Below are 20520 nucleotides of genomic sequence, written 5' to 3' on the forward strand. Positions count from 1 at the left end.
ATCTGGTTAGCATTTAGCTGACATTCCTTAAAAAGTAGTGATTTGACCTTTTGGGGGAAAGACTTGTCTTTCTTTACAAGAAGCAAACATTCTGGGTGGAAATGATATGGATTCCTTGAGGTTACTTATAGTGGTACCCATATAAGTCAGAAATATATTTATTAATTCATTTCAAGAGTTGCACATTTAAGTGTGCTACATCTTTTCTTTTGTAAATGGAAATATGGGCATACATGATGTAATGCTTACCATGCTTTCCAACAGCAGGATTAGTAAGTCACTGTTATGCTAATTACCTGTACTTCATTTTTCATGGTACCAACCAAAGGTCTTGTAGCTATTTACCTTTCATTCAAGAAATATTCTTGGCATGGTTGTTGTGGCTTATTTATGAATTTGTAAGTGCTCAGACAACGCTGAGTCAGAATCACATTAATTCATTTTGCAAGTTTTAAACAGTAAAATACATTTGCTACAAACCCAGAGCTGTATTTATTTATGATTTAAATTTAAGGAATTTCAGTGTTAAACTTTTTTGCCCTTCTAGAGTTCTTTTTAAATATATTTATTTATTTATTTATTTTGGCTGTGTTGGGTCTTCGTTTCTGTGCGAGAGCTTTCTCCAGTTGCGGCGAGCGGGGGCCACTCTTCATCGCGGTGCGTGGGCCTCTCACTGTCGCGGCCTCTCTTGTTGCAGAGCACAGGCTCCAGACGCGCAGGCTCAGTAGTTGTGGCTCACGGGCCTAGCTGCTCCGCGGCATGTGGGATCTTCCCGGACCGGGACACGAACCCGTGTCCCCTGCATTGGCAGGTGGACTCCCAACCACTGCGCCACCAGGGAAGCCCTAGAGTTCTTTTTAAAAATTTTTTTATTATTTATTTTGGCCGTGTTGGGTTTTTGTTGCTGCGCGTGGGCTTTCACTAGTTGCGGTGAGCGGGGGCTTCCCTTCTTGCGGAGTTTGGGCTCTAGGCGTGCAGGCTTCAGTAGTTGTGGCACATGGGCTCAGTAGTTGTGGCTCACGGGCTTAGTTGCTCTGCGGCATGTGGGATCTTCCTGGACCAGAGATCAAACCCATGTCCCCTACATTGGCAGGCAGATTCTCAACCACTACGCCACCAGGGAAGTCCTTCTTCTAGAGTTCTTAATGTTGATTTATGCTTCAGTATGCTGATTTCTTCAAGCACTTTTAATAATGAAGGTATGTGTGTTCCATATTTTTTATATGTGTCTGTACCTTTACATGTGTGAGAATATCCTTGTGTTGTTTGTAAAAAGTGGGCATAAACATTTGACATAAAAACCCATTTTGACATTGGTTTTTTTTTGAAAAAAAAAGACTTATAATTATAGTGTTGAAGATACTTCAAAAAAAAGTGGAATCATGATTCTCATACAAATATAAAATGAAATGTGTATCAAGATTTTATTTAGCTCATTAGTTAATAAGAGAACCAGTAAGATATTACAATTGGTTCAAAGGGAAATTCAAAGAACCACATATTATATAGGCAAATAAGGAATGCTGGAATGAATCTACAAAGAGATTCAAAAAAGGTCTATTGGGGACTTCCCTGGTGGCTCAGTGGTTAAGAATCCGCCTGCCGGGCTTCCCTGGTGGTGCAGTGGTTGAGAATCTGCCTGCCAATGCAGGGGACACGGGTTCGAGCCCTGGTCTGGGAAGATCCCACATGCCGCGGCGCAACTAGGCCCGTGAGCCACACTACTGAGCCTGCGTGTCTGGAGCCTGTGCTCCGCAACAAGAGAGGCCGCGATAGTGAGAGGCCCGCGCACCGCGATGAAGGGTGGCCCCCGCTTGCTGCAACTAGAGAAAGCCCTCGCACAGAAACGAAGACCCAACACAGCCAAAAATAAATAAATAAGTTAATTAATTTAAAAAAAAACATTAAAAAAAAAAAGAATCCACCTGCCAATGCAGGGGACACGGTTCGATCCCTGGTCCGGGAGGATCCCACATGCTGTGGAGCAGCTAAGCCCATGGGCCACAACTACTGAGCCCGTGTGCCACAACTACTGAAGCCTGCACACCTAGAGAGTCTTTGCCAATTTTTCCTTACAATAATAACAATAATATTTAGTATGTCTGGTATAGTTATAAATATATTATATACACTAACTCAGTAAATGCTCACAAAATTAACTTCATTTTACAGGTGAGAAAACTGAGGCATTGAAGTTTTAATTTGCTTGTGGTAAAGTGGAAGACCCAGAAGTGAAAAAAATAACATGCATACTATTCCAGCTATATAAAATTATACATATATATATGCACAAAAATATTAGAACAAAGAAATTTGACCTTTATCACTGGCTAATATGTCCATGCTTTGTGTTAAGAGAAAAAGGGAAGGTGTAGAGTAATATGTATAGAATTATTTTCTTTCTTTCTCAAATTTTAATATTCATTTATTTGGCTGTGCCAGGTCTTAGTTGCGGCACACGGAATCTTCGTTGCGGCATTCGGGATCTAGTACCCTGACCAGGGATCGAACCTGGACCATCTGCATTGGGAGCATGGAGTCTTAACTGCTGGACCACCAGGGAAGCCCCTCCCACATTGATTTAGACCACCCACTTCTGCCATCTTTGCACTGCAGCCAAAGTGATCTTTATAAGGTAAATAATCACCTCTCGTTAGTTTTCCCATTGCACTCGGAATAAAATGAACATTTTTTTTAGCTTGGCTTCTAAGGCCTTGGATGGTTCACCCCCTGCCTGTCTCTTTAGCTTTATTTTGGAACATTTTTCTTTTCTTTCTTTTGCTTCAGGCATAATGTTCTCTCAGCTTCTACAGAATGTCACGATCCCTCCTGCTACAGACCTTTGCCCAGGCCATGTTTTCTGACTGGAATATTCTCTCCATCACCTTCCATCTAAGTTGGGTGTCTTTTCTGTAAGAGAACCATGTTCTTACTGATCCAAGTTTGTGGCCATTAAGTCATTAATGTTATTATTTGGTTACATCTGTACTCCGCAGTCAGGTTGTGCATTATACAACATATATGAGTGGTGGCCCTTCCTTTCTAGAACACAAACTTCCAGAAAGTCAGAACAATATCTTTGTGTACCACTTTATGCCCAGCACATAAAAGAACTCAATATACATTCATTGATTGAATAAATAAATGGCTACCAGAGATGTCTCTCTCTTTTTAAAAAAATTAATTAATTGATTAATTTTTGGCTGCGTTGGGTCTTCGTTGCAGTGTGCAGGCTTTCATTGTGGTGGCTTCTCCTGTTGCGGAGCACGGGCTCTAGGCACGCGGGCTTCAGTAGTTGTGGTGCACAGGCTTAGTTGCTTTGTGGCATGTGGGATCTTCCCAGACCGGGACTTGACCCTGTGTCCCCCGCATTGCCAGGCGGATTCTTAACCACCACACCACCAGGGAAGTCCCCAGAGATGTCCCTTATTCAGGCTCGTTTCTCTAGCTTAAAAGAAATTAAAGTTCCTAAAGTTTCTTTGACTCATTTATGTATATCATCCATTCTTGTATCTTCCATAAGGTTGCCTCAAACACTGAATTAGTGAATACTGCATAATTGCTCCTAAGGGAAGTACAGGGTTAGGTTCCTGAGAGCCTTTGGTCACAACATTTTTGTTAACTGGTCAATATATAACCAGTTGTTTTATGTGTGTTTCTATTTAAAGACACTTTATTTAATATCATTATTGATTTTTTAATATTGAACTCATAGCTAGCAGCACTATAACTCATGCCTGAACGAAGCTTATCTAACACACATATTTTCTCTGTCAGCCACATCAGAGCCTTCTTGCACTTAGGAAACTAGACGGCACTTCAGCACTATGCTTGGGGCTCGTGTAGAATCACCAACTAAAAGCATAAAAATGTGAGAAACGTGGCACTAAATAAACCATGAAAAGGACATTTGTTTAAGTAGGAGAGCTGAAACAAGAAGGTAGAATGTTGCCTTGTTCAACTTCAGCTGAGAAAGAGGGCATTGGGCAACTCAAAATTTTCCCTGCTTTTCAAATATCAATGAATGAGACTGCAAGGGTGCCATGAAGATTGATTTTGGGGTTACAAATAAATTTTGGCAAATAGACAGAATTGCAAATATGAAATCGAAGAATAATAAAGATCAACTGTATCTATAATAACAATGTATACTATATAAATGCATTTTATATATATTTATATTTCCTATGTAAATAAGAAATATATAAAATACATAATAACACAATTGTTACTATCTTATATATAGTGTCACACTACTTGGCAATATATTGAATGCATGTCAGTAAGCATATTTACAAATAGATTCCAAATCGTGTTTCCCAGACCAGCATTAAATGTGTCTTGGGTTATAAGGATTCTATGAGAGATCAGTTTGCCAAATGCTGATATCAAGAAATCCTCTAAGTGTGTGGCATTTGAAAAAAGCCCAGGACTTCCCTGGTGGCGCAGTGGTTAAGAATCCACATGCCAATGCAGGGGACACGGGTTCGATCCCTGGTCCGCGAAGATCCCACATGCCGCGGAGCAACTAAGCCTGTGCACCACAACTACTGAGCCTGCACGCCTAGAGCCCGAGCTCTGCAACAAGAGAAGCCACTGCAGTGAGAAGCCTGTGCATCTCAACAAAGAGTAGCCCCTGCTCGCCACAACTAGAGAAAGCCCGTGCGTAGCAATGAACACCCAATGCAACCAAAATAAATAAATAAACAAATTTATAAAAAAAAAAAAAAAAGAGAGAGAATAGCCTGTGCCCCAGATTCTTATAGTTATGCTTTGACAGGAACAGGGGCACATGTGCCAAAATAGAGGCTAGAGTCAGTTTCCCTTTTACAGTTGTATATTTTACCCATCTTTTGTTACTTTGCTTTTCGAAGCTCTCATAGCCCATTATACTGTATCTTATTGGATAGGGCCTTGTTCTGGGCTTCCTCATGTCCTATCTCTCTAGGCATCTAACAGGAGCTTAATTTAACAAGAAGCCATAGCTGTCCTCAGTTGAAATAATTTCAAAGTCTCTCATCAGATGGCTCTTTTGGAAATGTCAACAGTTTTTAAACTGTCAGTGCTACAATATAAACAATGCTACGTACACTGTTAATCATGGAAGTGATTTCTGGTTTCAGTAAAACAGACCCCAGGGAAGTTTGCTGTGGTGACATATTTTTCACTTGAGATTGCTAAAGACTCAACTACAGCTGGCTGTGGACACAGCCTGGCATTGAATTGTCTCATTTCCTGAGACCTAAGCATTATAGATTACATCTGGTATGTTGAAACATTATTTGATAATGGGTGCAATATCATTTTAACTACATACAACTTCTGCCAGTGAATATGTATAATTTTTGCTTTTAGAATTTATATTCTCTCCCTGCTCCTGTATGTTTTTTTTTTTTTTAACCTTTGAATTGGGAAGAAGCCCAACCACTCTAATTGAGAATATCCTCATAGTATGGTTTTTATGTGCTTTGTTTAATATTCTATTATTATTAAAGAATCAAAACCTAACAGATAATGTGAATGGTAATAGTGCTGTTCTGATTTTGTTTTTTCTTATATTTATGTACTAAACCCAGATACTATGAAAAACAAATTGCAGATGCAAAAAATTGAGAAGATAATGATGATGAGAAAACTCCCTGTAAGAACCGTAGGATATGACCAAAATTGCAGTCAGAGACAAATCCATAGCCTTAATGCTGTCACGGTTAAATGAGAATGAAAGTAAATAAAACCTAAGCAGAATTAAAAGGTAAACCACAGACTCTATAAAGAGCTCTTATAAATCAATATGAAAAAATACAATATCCCAGAAGGAAAATGGAGGAAAGAAGAGCTGTCAAGAAGAAGGCCCATGTGCAAACAATTTTTGGGTCCCCAGAAAGGGAAGACTAGCCAAAAAATTTTCAGGTCGTATTATTTGGAGAAGGTAATAGAGAGGACGTGACCGCTGGTTGACTTGTGAGCTGTACCTGGGCAGTCAGAGGCTCCTCATCCCTCCCCTGTCCTTGGAATCTATGTTCCGCCCTCCGTTCCCATGTGGGAGTGTTTTCAAGGCTGTAGGCTTGGGAGAGCAATGTGTTGCTGAGACCATCTGGATGGTATACGTGATCGAACCCCAAGAATTCCATATAAACCTTCTGGCGGGTGGTACAGAGGTCTACTAGTTATGCAGCCGCCCAAGAGAACTCTCATGAGTAAGTCCCCTCGCTGTATAAACCTGCCCCTACCATTCTGGAATGCTGTGCCTCTTCAGTCTCTGCTTGCCCTCCGCATGCTGGGGCCAGTTTGCAAACCAATGTGTATTTGCCTTGGGGCCCTTGACCACCAGGACTTTGTGATTTGCCAGTTTTCCTCCCTCTCTTCTGCTGTGGTGAAAGGTAGGAAAAGGCAGTTTATGAAAGCCAAATTACATGTTTAATAGTAAATAAAATGCAAAATACATATAATACTGATCTGCCACTTTGTCCTGCCAAATTGGCAAAACTATAAAAGGAAAATATCGAAGTGGACAAGAGTGTAGGGAAATGAGCATTTTTATACTGTTTTTGGAAGTGTAAGCTGATTTAGGTTTTCTGGACAATGGACCCTGTGCATCATGAATCTCTTTTGGTCCATCAATTTCACTTCTAGGATTTTATCCTGAAGAAATTAGGGATACGTATAAAGATAAACAGGATTTTCTTATAGTGTTTATAAGAGGGGACAATAGGCTACTATGCAGTCATTAAACATACTCATTGCTATCCTTATCAACATTTCTTAGATCCACAGATTGTACTAAGTAAATGAAATATCCCATCGCTGGGGTCAGTATTTAAAAAAAATTGTGGCATAAGAAGGTTGTAATAATTTATTAAAGGTCACATGGTTAAGAATTATTAAAGCTTAAATGAAACCCCAATCTTAACTAACTGCTATAATTAGTGTCCTCTATAACTGAACAAGTGACATAAGGAAATGTTTATATAATATATTGCTCTATGAAAAAAATCAGGCTATATTCAATTTCTCTAATGGATATAGGCCTATGCAGATTTCTGATGCTTTTGCTAAGTTATGTTTTCCTAAGGACTATTTATCACTTCAAATTTATCAGCATAAAGTTAGTAATATCCACTTATATTTTAATGTCTGTAGACACTATAGTTGATGTCCTTTGTAACTCTTCCTTTTTGCTATTTTTCTTGGTCTTGGCAGGGGTTTGTTAATTTTATTAGGGCTTTCAAGGAACCAACTTTTTGCTTCATTGATTCTCTCATATGGATGTTTTTTATTTAATTAATTTCTGATCTTATCTTTACTTTTTCCTCTCTTCAGTTTTCTTTGGATTTAATTTGATATCCTTTTCTCTTTCTGTCTTCTTAAGGTGAGTGTTGAGATAATTGATTTTCAGCCTTTCTTGTTTAAAATATGCACATTTAAGACCATAAATGTTCTTCTAAGTGTGGCTCTAGTTCTTCATCTGCAAAAATGCATATGTAGTTTTAAAAAAATTATTGTCATTCACTTCAAATATTTCTCATATTCATTATCTTCTTTAACCCATGAGCTATTTAGAAGAGTACTAGTTAATTTCCAAACATATGGGGATTGTTTAGTTATCTTTTTGATATTAATTATTACTTAATTCCACTGGTTTGCTAGGACATAAACTATATTATTTAAATCTTTTGAAATTTGTTTGGTTTTTGACTCAGATTTTGGACAATTCGGTAAATGTTCTGTGTGGCATTTGAACAGAATGTATATTTGACACTAGGAGTGCACTGTTCTGTATTTGTCCATTAGGGTCATTTGTTCATCTTGTTCAAATCTATATCCTTACTGACGGTATATTTGCCTTTTCTAGCAGTTACTGAGAAGGATGCGTTAAAGTCTCTAAGCATGATGTGAATTTTTCTATTTCTTCTTTTATTTCTGCCAGTTTTTTGTTTTATATATATTTTAAGGTAATGTTCTGAGATTCATACATATTTAGACCTCTTGTATTTTCCCTTTAAATCTACTCTTTTATCATCATAAAATGTCCCTCTTTATGTCTGTCTAGTAATGCTTCCTGCCTTAAAGTCTGCTTTGTCTTATAGTAGTCAAGGCGTACCAGCTTTCAATTGGTCAGTGTTTGCATGGCATTTATAATTTTTCTATCCTTTTATTCTCAACCTCATTTTCTTGGGGATTAAGTTGCTCATTTTTAATCTGACAGTCTGACAACCTTTTCTTTTATCTATGTATTTGATCTATTCACGTTCAATGTATTATTGATATATTTGGGTTTAAACTTATCTTAATACTTATTTGTCCTACTAGTTTGTTCTTTTTTTCTCCTTTCTTGACTTCTTTTCTTTGTATTTAATTATATAAACTATTATTCAGTATACATAATTTTTTTCACATGCTTCTTTTATTCAACAATAGATTTATATCTAAAATACTTATAAAATACTACATAATATTCTAATGTACAAATATGTCAGTTTAGCAGTTACCTTCTTAAAAATTTTTTTTGTTTTTGTTTTATTTCTTCAATAAAAATCCTGTTTCACGTCTTGTAAAAGTGCATTAATACTTTTCTAAGGAAGATGCTTCAAAGAATTACTGGATCATGTGGCATTTGTACTTCGTATTTTTTTTTTTTTTTGGCCATGCTGTGCAACTTAAGGGATCTTAGTTCCCCGACCAGGGATTGAACCACAGGCCACGGCAGTGTGAAAGCGCCGAGTCCTAATCACTGGAGCCCCAGGGAATTCCCTGTCCTTTGTATTTTGATAGCAGCTCCACATTGCCATTTAATTTCCCTGTGCCAATTCCCCCCCACAGCAGTGTGTAGGAGTTTCAATTCCCCAACAAACCCACCAAGACTTGATATTATCAAACATTCGAATGTCTGCATTCTGATATGTGAAAAATGGTATTGTTTAATCTGATTTGTCTGATTGCTAGTAACTTAGAAAATCTTATTCAATGTAGTATGACAGTTTTTTTCTTTTTTTGCCTTCCTTTTGATTAATCAAATAATTATCGAAGTATTATATGTCTTACTACTTTTAGTAGTTCTGAATAATGTAAAAATGGTAGACCAGCCCCTTCCTGCCTTATGTGCTATGAATGTCAAGGATATTAGTGATATATTTTAAACTCCATATGACATTGTTACTATTATTTTGTAGTCGATTTTACTTAGAATAACTGACATATTTACCCTTTTTATTGTTCTACATTCTATTCTGTATCTTGGTGGTTCTTTTGGGGATTATTTTCCTTTCTCTTGAATTGTATTTCCATGAGTGTATTTGTGCTAATCACAAATCTTCTCAGTTTTTGTATTAACTGTATTTTGCCTTAAACTTTGAAGGATATTTTTGGTGGATATAGAATTCTATGTTGGGAGTTATTTTCTTTTAGCATTTTGAATGTATCATTCTGTTATCTCCTTGGTTTTTTTTCTTTTCCTGTTGAGAAATCAGCTGATGGTTTGTGTTATTCTTTCAAAGGTAATATATCTCTTTACCTCTGGGAGACTTCAAGGTCTTCTCTTTGTCTTTGTTTTTCAGTAGTTTGACCGTAAAGTGGTTAGGGCTGGTTTTATTTATATTTATTCTTCTTGGAGTTCGTCATACTTCTTGGTGTTTCGGTCATTTTTGGGAAAATTTTTGACAGTACTATTTCTTCAAAAATTGCTTCTGATTTATTCTCCTCTCTTATTCTTGGACTTTTCACCATGTCCCATGTGTCCTTTATGTTCATTTCTGTGTTTTTTCCTCTTGATTTTCCATGTTCCAGCTTAGATTTTTTTAAAAAAATTTTTTGAATTTTATTTTTATTTATATTTTATACAGCAGGTTCTTATTAGTCATCCATTATATACACATCAGTGTATACATGTCAATCCTAATCTTCCAATTCATCACACCACCATCCCCACCCCTGCCACTTTCCCCCCTTGGTATCCATATGTTTGTTCTCTACATCTGTGTCTCTATTTCTGCCCTGCAAACTGGTTCATCTGTACCATTTTTCTAGGTTCCACATATATGTGTTAATATACGATATTTGTTTTTCTCTTTCTGACTTACTTCACTCTGTCTGACAGTCTCTAGATCCATCCATGTCTCTACAAATGACCCAATTTTGTTCCTTTTTATGGCTGAGTAATATTCCATTGTATATATGTACCACATCTTCTTTATCCATTCGTCTGTCAATGGGCATTTAGGTTGCTTCCATGACCTGGCTATTGTAAATAGTGCTGCAATGAGCATTGGGGTGCATGTGTCTTTTTGAATTATGGTTTCCTCTGGGTATATGCCCAGTAGTGGGATTGCTGGGTCATATGGTAATTCTATTTTTAGTTTTTTAAGGAACCTCCATACAGTTCTCCATAGTGGCTGTATCAGTTTACATTCCCACCAACAGTGCAAGAAAGTTCACTTTTCTCCACACCCTCTCCAGCATTTGTTGTTTGTAGATTTTCTGATGATGCCCATTCTGACTCGTGTGAGGTGATACCTCATTGTAGTTTTGATTTGCACTTCTCTAATAATTAGTGATGTTGAGCATCTTTTCATGTGCTTCTTGGCCATCTGTATGTCTTCTTTGGAGAAATATCTACTTAGGTCTTCTGCCCATTTTTGGATTGGGTTGTTTGTTTTTTTAATATTGAGCTACATGAGCTGTTTATATATTTTGGAGGTCAATCCTTTGTCCATTGATTCATTTGCAAATATTTTCTCCCATTCTGAGTGTTGTCTTTTCGTCTTGTTTGTAGTTTCCTTTGCTTTGCAAAAGTTTTTAAGTTTCATTAGGTCCCATTTGTTTATTTTTGTTTTTATTTCCATTACTCTAGGAGGTGGATCAAAAAAGATCTTGCTGTGATTTATGTCAAAGAGTGTTCTGCCTATGTTTTCCTCTAAGAGTTTCATAGGGTCCAGTCTTACATTTAGGTCTCTAATCCATTTTGAGTTTATTTTTGTGTATGGTGTTAGGAAGTGATCTAATTTCATTCTTTTACATGTAGCTGTCCAGTTTTCTCAGCATCACTTATTGAAGAGACTGTCTTTTCTCCATTGTATATCCTTGCCTCCTTTGTCATAGATTAGTTGACCATAGGTTCATGGGTTTATCTCTGGGCTTTCTATCCTGTTCCATTGATCTATATTTCTGTTTTTGTGCCAGTACCATATTGTCTTGATTACTGTAGTTTTGTAGTATAGTCTGAGGTCAGGGAGTGTGATTCCTCCAGCTCCATTTTTTTGCCTCAAGACTGCTTTGGCTATACGGGGCCTTTTGTGTCTCCATGCAAATTTCAAGAATTTTTGTTCTAGTTCTGTAAAAAATGTCCTTGGTAATTTGATAGGGATTGCATTGAATCTGTAGATTGCTTTGGGTAGTATAATCATTTTCACAATATTGATTGTTCCAATCCAAGAACATGGTATATCTCTCCATCTGTTTGTATCATCTTTAATTTCTTTCATCAGTGTCTTATAGTTTTCTGCATACAGGTCTTTTGTCTCCCTAGGTAGGTTTATTCCTAGGTATTTTATTCTTTTTACTGTAATGGTAAATGGGAGTGTTTCCTTAATTTCTCTTTCAGATTTTTCATCATTAGCATATAGAAATGCAAGAGATTTCTGTGCATTAATTTTGTTTCCTGAAACTTTACCAAATTCATTGATTAGCTCTAGTAGTTTTCTGGTGGCATCTTTAGGATTCTCTATGTATAGTATCATGTCATCTGCAAACAGTAACAGTTTTAGTTCTTCTTTTCCAATTTGTATTCCTTTTATTTCTTTTTCTTCTCTGATTGCCATGGCTAGAACTTCCAAAACTATGTTGAATAATAGTGGCGAGAGTGGACAGCCTTGTCTCGTTCCTGATCTTAGAGGAAATGCTTTCAGTTTTTCACCATTGAGAATGATGTTGGCTGTGGTTTTGTCGTATATGGTCTTTATTATGTTGAAGTAGGTTCCCTCTATGCCCACTTTCTGGAGAGTTTTTATCATAAATGGTGTTGAATTTTGTCAAAAGCTTTTTCTGCATCTATTGAGATGATCATATGGTTTTTATTCTTCAATTTGTTAATATGGTTTATCACATTGATTGATTTGCATATATTGACGAATCCTTGCATCCCTGGGATAAATCCCACTTGATCATGGCGTATGATCCTTTTAATGTGTTGTTGGATTCTGTTTGCTAGTATTTTGTTGAGGAGTTTTGCATCTATATTCATCAGTGATATTGGTCTGTAGTTTTCTTTTTTTGTAGTATCTTTTTCTGATTTTGGTATCAGGGTGATGGTGGCCTCATAGAATGAGTTTGGGAGTGTTCCTTCCTCTGGAATTTTTTGGAAGAGTTTGAGAAGGATGGGTGTTAGCTCTTCTCTAAATGTTTGACAGAATTCACCTGTGAAGCCATCTGGTCCTGGACTTTTGTTTGTTGGAAGATTTTTAATCACAGTTTCAATTTCATTAGTTGTGATTGGTGTGTTCATATTTTCTGTTTCTTCCTGGTTCAGTCTTGGAAGTTTATACCTTTCTAAGAATTTGTCCATTTCTTCCAGGTTATCCATTTTATTGACATAGAGTTGCTTGTAGTAGTCTCTTAGGATGCTTTGTATTTCTTCAGTGTCTGTTGTAACTTCTCTTTCATTTCTAATTTTATTGATTTGAGTCCTCTCCCTCTTTTTCTTGATGAGTCTGGCTAAAGGTTCATCAATTTTGTTTATCTTCTCAAAGAACCAACTTTTAGTTTTATTGATCTTTGCTATTGTTTTCTTTGTTTCTTTGTCATTTATTTCTGCTCTGATCTTTATGATTTCTTTCCTTCTACTAACTTTGGGTTTTGTTTGTTCTTCTTTCTCTAGTTCCTTTAGGTGTAAGATTAGATTGTTTATTTGAGATTTTTCTTGTTTTTTGAGGTAGGCTTGTATTGCTATAAACTTCCCTTTTACAACTGCTTTTGCTGCATCCCATAGGTTTTGGATCATCGTGTTTTCATTGTCATTTGTCTCTAGGTATTTTTTGATTTCCTCTTTGATTTCTTCGGTGATCTCTTGGTTATTTATTAACGTATTGTTTAGCCTCCATGTGTTTGTGTTTTTTTACAGATTTTCCTCTGTAATTAATTTCTAATCTCATAGCGTTTTGATCAGAATAGATGCTTGATATGATTTCAATTTTCTTAAATTTACTGAGGCTTGATTTGTGACCCAAGATGTGATCTATCCTGGAGAATATTCAGTGTGCACTTGAGAAGAAAGTGTAATCTGCTATTTTCTGATGGAATGACCTATAAATATCAATTAAATCTATCTGGTCTATTGTGTCATTTAAAGCTTCTGTTTCCTTATTAATTCTCTGTCTGGATGGTCTGTCCATTGGTGTAAGTGAAGTGTTAAAGTTCCCCACTATTACTGTGTTACTGTCGATTTCCTCTTTTATAGCTGTTAGCAGTTGCCTTATGTATTGTGGTGCTCCTGTGTTGGGTGCATATATATTTATGATTGTTATATCTTCTTCTTGGATTGATCCCTTGATCATTATGTAGTGTCCTTCCTTGTCTCTTGTAACATTCTTTATTTTAAAGTCTATTTTATCTGATATGAATATTGCTACTCCTGATTTCTTTTGATTTCCACTTGCATGGAATATCATTTTCTATCCCCTCACTTTCAGTCTGTATGTGTCCGTAGGTCTGAATTGGGTCTCTTATAGACAGCGTATATATGGGTCTTGTTTTTGTATCCATTCAGCAAGCCTGTGTGTTTTGGTTGGAGCATTTAATCCATTCACGTTTAAGGTAATTATCAATATGTATGTTCCTATGACCATTTTCTTAATTTTTATGTGTTTGTTTTTGTAGGTCCTTTTCTTCTCTCATGTTTCCCACTTAGAGAAGTTCCTTTAGAATTTGTTGTAGAGCTGGTTTGGTGGTGCTGAATTCTCTTAGCTTTTGCTTGTCTGTAAAGCTTTTGATTTCTCTCTTGAATCTGAATGAGATCCTTGCGGGTAGAGTAATCTTGGTTGTAGTGTCTTCCCTTTCATCACGTTAAATATGTCATGCCACTCCCTTCTGGATTGTAGAGTTTCTGCTGAGAAATCAGCTGTTAACCTTATGGGAGTTCACTTGTATGTTATTTGTCATTTTTCCCTTGTTGCTTTCAATAATTTTTCTTTGTCTTTAATTTTTGTCAATTTGATTACTATTTGTCTCGGCGTGTTTCTCTGTGGGTTTATCCTGCCTGGGACTCTCTGCGCTTCCTGGACTTGGGTCGTTATTTCCTTTCCCGTGTTAGGGAAGTTTTTGATTATAATCTCTTCAAATATTTCCTCGGGTCCTTTCTCTCTCTCTTTTCCTTCTGGGACCCCTATAATGTGAATGTTGTTGTGTTTAATGTTTTCCCAGAGGTCTCTTAGGCTGTCTTCATTTCTTTTCATTCTTTTTTCTTTATTCTGTTCCACAGTAGTGAATTCCACCATTCTGTCTTCAGGTCACTTATCCATTCTTCTGCCTCAGTTATTCTGCTATTGATTCCTTCTAGTGTATTTTTCATTTCAGTTATTGTATCATTCATCTCTGTCTGTTTATTCTTTAATTCTTCTAGGTGTTTGTTCTTTAATTTTTCTAGGTCTTTGTTAAACATGTCTTGCATCTTCTCGATCTTTGCTTCCATTCTTTTTCTGAGGTCCTGGATCATCTTCACTATCATTATTCTGAATTCTTTTTTCTGGAAGGTTTCCTATCTCCACTTCATTTAGTTGTTTTTCTGGGGATTTATCTTGTTCCTTCAACTGGTACAAAGTCCTCTGCCTTTTCATCTTGTCTATCTTTCTGTGAATGTGGTTTTTGTTCCACAGGCTGCAGGACTGTAATTCTTCTTGCTTCTGCTGTCTGCCCTCTGGTGGATGAGGCTATCTAAGAGGCTTGTGCAAGCTTCCTGATGGGAGGGACTGGTGGTGGGTAGAGCTGACTGTTGCTCTGGTGGGCAGAGCTCAGTAAAACTTTAATCTGCTTGACTGCTGATGGGTGGGGCTGGGTTCCCTCCCTGTTGATTTTTTGGCCTCAGGCGACCCAACACTGGAGCCTACCCAGCTCTTTGGTGGGGCTAATGGCGGAGTCTGGGAGGGCTCACGCCAAGGATTACTTCCCAGAACTCCTGCTGCCATTGTCTTTGTTCTCACAGTGAGACACTGCCACCCCCCGCCTCTGCAGCAGACCCTCCAACACTAGCAGGTAGGTCTGGTTCAGTCTCCTGTGGGGTCACTGCTCTTTCCCCTGGGTCCCGATGTGCACACTACTTTGTGTGTGCCCTCCAAGAGTGGAGTCTCTGTTTCCCCCAGTCCTGTTGAAGTCCTGCAATCAAATCCTGCTAGGCTTCAAAGTCTGATTCTCTAGGAATTCCTCCTCCCGTTGCTGGACCCCCAGGTTGGGAAGCCTGACGTGGGGCTCAGAACCTTCACTCCAGTGGGTGGGCTTCTGTGGTATAAGTTCTCCATTTTGTGAGTCACTCACCCAGTAGTTATGGGATTTGATTTTATTGTGATTGCGTCCCTCCTACTGTCTCATTGTTGCTTCTCCTTTGTCTTTGGATGTGGGGTATCTTTTTTGGTGAGTTCCAGTGTCTTCCTGTCGATGATTGTTCAGCAGTTAGTTGTGATTCTGGTGCTCTCGCAAGAGGGAGTGAACACATGTCCTTCTACTCCGCCATCTTGACCCAGTCTCTGCCATCTTGAACCAATCTCTGCCATCTTGAACCAATCTCCCAGCTTATATCTTTTCTTCCGATGTTTTACCTTGCTAATTGTCTCTTCAGTTGCATGTAATCTCTTATTCAGTCCATCTCTTGTCAATTTACATTGTTTTGTTTTTCAGTCCTAGACTTTCATTTTGATTTATTTTCTGCTTTCCAGTTCTTTGCTGAAATTCTCCACAGGACATGAAAATTAGTGTATGTAATAAGATACTAGTAGCAGCATTTATTTAAAATTGTTTAAAAATATTATTGTAACAATAATAAAAGATATATAAACCAAAACATCACAGATAATCTGCTCACTAAACTTACCTACTTTATTTTCCACTCTGTGCCTTTATTTCATGTACAGATAAAACAGTGCACATGTTAAGTGAGTGTTGAAACATTGAATTTTAATGATATACTTTGTTAAAAAATAACCTCTCTCTATTTTTTCTAATACCACATTTCTAATTGTGGTCTAATGTCTTATCATTCTTTGCCCAGAATTATAAAGATTGGCAATTTAAAGATTTCTTGTTCTGTCCATTAGGTATATAGTTAAGATGTCAAATAAAATGGTTAAAAAGATTAACATCACCACAAGATGTATATGTTATCTTTCTACAGATATTTTTCTTTTCAAATCAGAGGAGACATAGGAGAATTTTGCTTCAGAATATTACATTTGACTATGCCCGCCTTTAAAAGCTTTCTTTCAACCTGGATAGATTAGTTTCCATTCTTCTTTGTTTAAAATCCATTTATCAAACTCCAGATGTATTTCCCTTCCCAGAACAATGCCTTTGTGTCATTAATGGTGACGGTATTGATCTTTAATAATGCTAGACTCTGAAGACTTGAAATCTTTTGATGATATCTCTATTATCACATATAAACTTTTAAAAAAGCCAAATTATTAACAGATTCACATTAATATTGGTACATTTATAGGCATCTTAAATGAAATTCATGACAGTGTAAGAGGAAGCTAAATTTTAGTTGAAGATTGCCCTTAAAAATGGAAGAATTCCAAGATTTTTGGTAGTTAGATAATATTAAGTAGGTAAAAATAGGAAATAAAAATTGGCTTGTTCTCTGAAATAAAAATTTTTAAACACTAGTGAACTGAAAGACAGTCTTCTCTGAAAATGGTACTAATAATTCTTGGTTCGTTTAAAATATCAGTCATTTTATGAAAAAACATAGGGATTTATCTAGCCCAGATTATCTATTCCCTTGAAAACACGGTGACTATAAACTATGTAGTGAATCTTATTTTTATGAAAGGCTCCAGTAAGGAACTCATACAGGATGCCAGCTTTGGAAACTTACTTAGAGGCCATAGAACCTTAGCCTCTCATTTTCTAGATGAGACTAAAGGAGTTGTTTCAGAATCAGGTTGGTGGGTAATTTCATGAAAATTCCTAGAACAGTTGGAGTTTGGCCTAGAGCATATGTTCTATAAATATTTTCTTTTTTTTCTTTTTTCCCTAGAACACAGAAACCTAGTTTCCCTGTTCTTGGGATCGTTATGATTTGTGTGTTGCATTAATCATCTAACCTGTGATAAGAAGCAACCCCCAAATCTCAGTGGCAAATAACAAATTTTTTCTTTGTCTCATTGCGTGTCCTCTATGGATGGGCTTGAGAGCTCCGCTTTTTGCTGTAGGTTGCCTGCGGTTGCAGCTGTGGCAGGGGCTCTGTTCCATGAGTCTTCATTTTGGAATGCAGGCTAATGGAGCATCCCATCTACAATAAGCTTTTCGTCAGTTAGTTAGAGATGAAAAAGCAAGAGCAGGCCTCTTCAAGAAGCTCCTGCTTGGAGAGAGCACACTGTCATTTCTGCTGACATTCATTGACTAGTCAAGTCCAAGGCCAAGTCTGACAATATGCAGTAAGATGTGCTCCTCTGGCAGGAGTCATGGCAAACAACAAAGATGTTGCAAGGTAGGGAGCAAATAGTTGTCAACATTAATATGAGCTACCCCACGATTGATGATTATTTTAATGTGGTACCTTTATTGGGCCTACTATTCCTTCTCAATTCCACCTTGGGAGAAATGCAAGATACTGGCTCTTGCTACATTTTCTATGGCTGAGCTGCGTTCTAATTTTTTCACTTTAGACTCACAATGCAGATCACTTTTTGGCTACTCAGGAAGAATATTTTCAAAGCTGCCACAGAATTTGAGGACCAATTGATTTTCCTTTGAATCAAATTGTTCTTACTAAACTTGAGGATGTTTATTTTATTTAAAAAAAAAAGCTTGATGGAAGGGGGACATTGTGTGCAAGAGGCTGTTGTCATTTATATTCTGAAAGAAGACTTGCAAAGTCTTCAACTTAATCCTTAGAGAAAGTTTAAACTTTAGGTGGTTTAGTATTGCTGGTGTTACTCATATAAAGATGAAAAGCCATGGGAAGGAAGGGTATGTTTTCATGAAGTCTTTTAAAAATGTTTTAAAGCTAAATTTAACAATCAGTAGGGTCATAACCATCCCTTAAGAGCCTTCTTCAAAATTTATTTTTAAGAAGAGGAAGGCTCTGTGTAAAGGAATGGGGAAGAGAAGGGAATGAGCTATTTAGATTTTATTGTATATTTCTCTTACACTTCAACAATGTGCTTGAACTTCACAACAGTCCTTTAATGGATGGACAGGTGAAGACAGGAGTTGAGAGTGAGAGGCGGGAGAAGGGTCACCTTCCTCCTGCCAGAGACTTGGATGATTTCTTCAGATTCTTACCATTACAATCTGTCCATCTATCAGGTATCTGTCTATTGAGTGTGAGAACATTCACTTGTAAATTCTTTCCTGAGAGAGGAGAGAATAGAACCTCAAAAGATGTAAAAGGGACTATAAGAAGAAGTCTTCTTGACTATAAGGAGGAGTCCCCCAGCCACCCAGTTCCCTTCCAGGGAGGCAATCTGTGTTGTCTGTTTCTAGAGTATTTTAGGCATTTACAAGTAAATACATTTAACTAGATATTTCTCCCTTTTGTGTACAAAATATATCTGTTCTACACTTAGCTTTCACTTAATATATTTTGGAGATCATTTCATATAAATATACGAGTCCCCTCCCCATACCCTTACGTCCTCTTTTTGTTTAAAGGCAGCTTATGTGTTAACTTTGTAAGTTATACCATAAGCTACTAAATGGTAGTGTGTTTCTTCTTTCTGGAAATATATGTTAAGTCTTCTCTGTCCCCAGAACGGTGACACCCAGAGGACACTCACTAGGGGACCTCAGGAGTCTTATCAGTTTGTACCTTACGTGCATTTTTTTAACTGTGGATAACTCCTGCTTGTTTTCCCAGAGTGATAAACAGCAAGACCCTCAAGAACGCTCCTTGGACTTCCTTTGCGAGATCATACCCAAGGGAAGGGGAGGGACCCAGGAAACAGAGTCCTATACCTCAGCACAAGGGGAGAAGTTCCCTGAGGAGCGCTCCAGGTGATAGTAGCTCTAAAATGGGAAGGAGAGCAGGCAAAGCCCTGACATGGAGGTGAAAGGGGCTTGTAGGGGTGGAGAGGGCAGAGTGATGATAGGACAAGCAGCTGAGGTCAGAGGTCCTTAGTTCCCTTGGTTCCCTAGTACGCTCCCCTTTACTGCATACATTATCATTATGATTCATCCTACAGAAGAGCCTTTCTGGTGGAAAGAGAATGTACTGTGATCTTGAATGTAAATGGGAAACGTGCATCTGTTCAGGGTGCTGTTAAAAGGAGAATCACATCAAATTACAGGGTATGAAATGGTAACTCATTTGAGGGAATTACCTGTTAAATGTCCGTCATGACCTATTAATATGTTTTTCTTCATGTGTAAGGCAATGGCACTCCTCTGCTATCAGTAGGGCTATTTCCTCTCTGTCGTACTTTGTCCCCCTTGCCACCAACTGGGGTGAGGGGCCAGCAGGAAGTCATGAAACCCAGTGACCCTGAACAGCCTTCCTAAGGACTGACCCTTGGCCATGGCTTCATTAGTAGCTTGTCTGGTGTTCTGCAATTAATCAGCCTCAGACAGTAATCCGATAGTTTAATAATTACATAATGCTTATTTCAATAATACTCAAGAGCACAGGTTATTATGAAAGAATGTATACAATTTTTTCTCTTAATTGTTCTAGGAAGAACTTTTATAGATGGCAGATAGTAATATAAACAGTTAAAATGAGATTTTTCAAGGCTGAATAACATTCAATTCAGATGAAAGAATTTTACTATATCCCATTTAGTCTGAGTTTTTGAAAATACCTTTTCTTTAGAAGAGGTTGCATCTGCTAGTAAGTGGTCACAAGCATCCTTGATGTTTGTGGGCACTGATCATCTATCTACTTAACGACTTAAAAAGTACCACTCAGGAGCTTATTCCCCAAACTACCCTTAGCTTATCATGCTTTCAGCTCAAAAGATCTTCTGAACTTGTCTTCTATGTAAAATCCAGAAAATATAAATTTTATAGAGCTGTGTCCTCCAGACCTATGTAGTGGGATTTTTCAAATACCATGGCACGCTGTGAAAATCCTGATTTCATCATCCTAATGAAAATTGTGCACTAGATGGTGGGCTTCAGCCTATCAGCGAACTTTGTGTAACCATACTGGCTTCTGAGCTTCCCTGCCTGCTCCTATTGAAACCGCACAACTTAGATGGGACTCGAACCCAGCCAAAACCCAGATTGGGACTTGAAGCCACTGCCTTTTAATTGCGATCGCACACCTGGCCTCAGGACTTGCTGAAGTTCAGGTTCTTTTTGTCTCAGCACAGAAGGAAT

The 20520-nt window shown here is 37.6% G+C and overlaps 1 long non-coding RNA gene across 2 annotated transcripts in view; it reads left to right on the plus strand.

The window, feature by feature from the left end:
- The first annotated feature begins 2457 nt into the window (after window positions 1-2457).
- Window positions 2458-20520, plus strand: part of LOC103004685 (uncharacterized) — a 251582-nt gene continuing 233519 nt past the window's right edge. For both annotated transcript variants that reach the window (XR_009008707.1, XR_452440.3), the window contains exon 1: window positions 2458-2635. This is a non-coding gene — a long non-coding RNA (uncharacterized LOC103004685). The remainder of the gene's footprint in view (window positions 2636-20520) is intronic.

This window comes from Balaenoptera acutorostrata, chromosome 6 (assembly GCF_949987535.1).
Source record: "Balaenoptera acutorostrata chromosome 6, mBalAcu1.1, whole genome shotgun sequence".
In the NCBI taxonomy this organism is placed as follows: Eukaryota; Metazoa; Chordata; class Mammalia; order Artiodactyla; family Balaenopteridae; genus Balaenoptera; species Balaenoptera acutorostrata.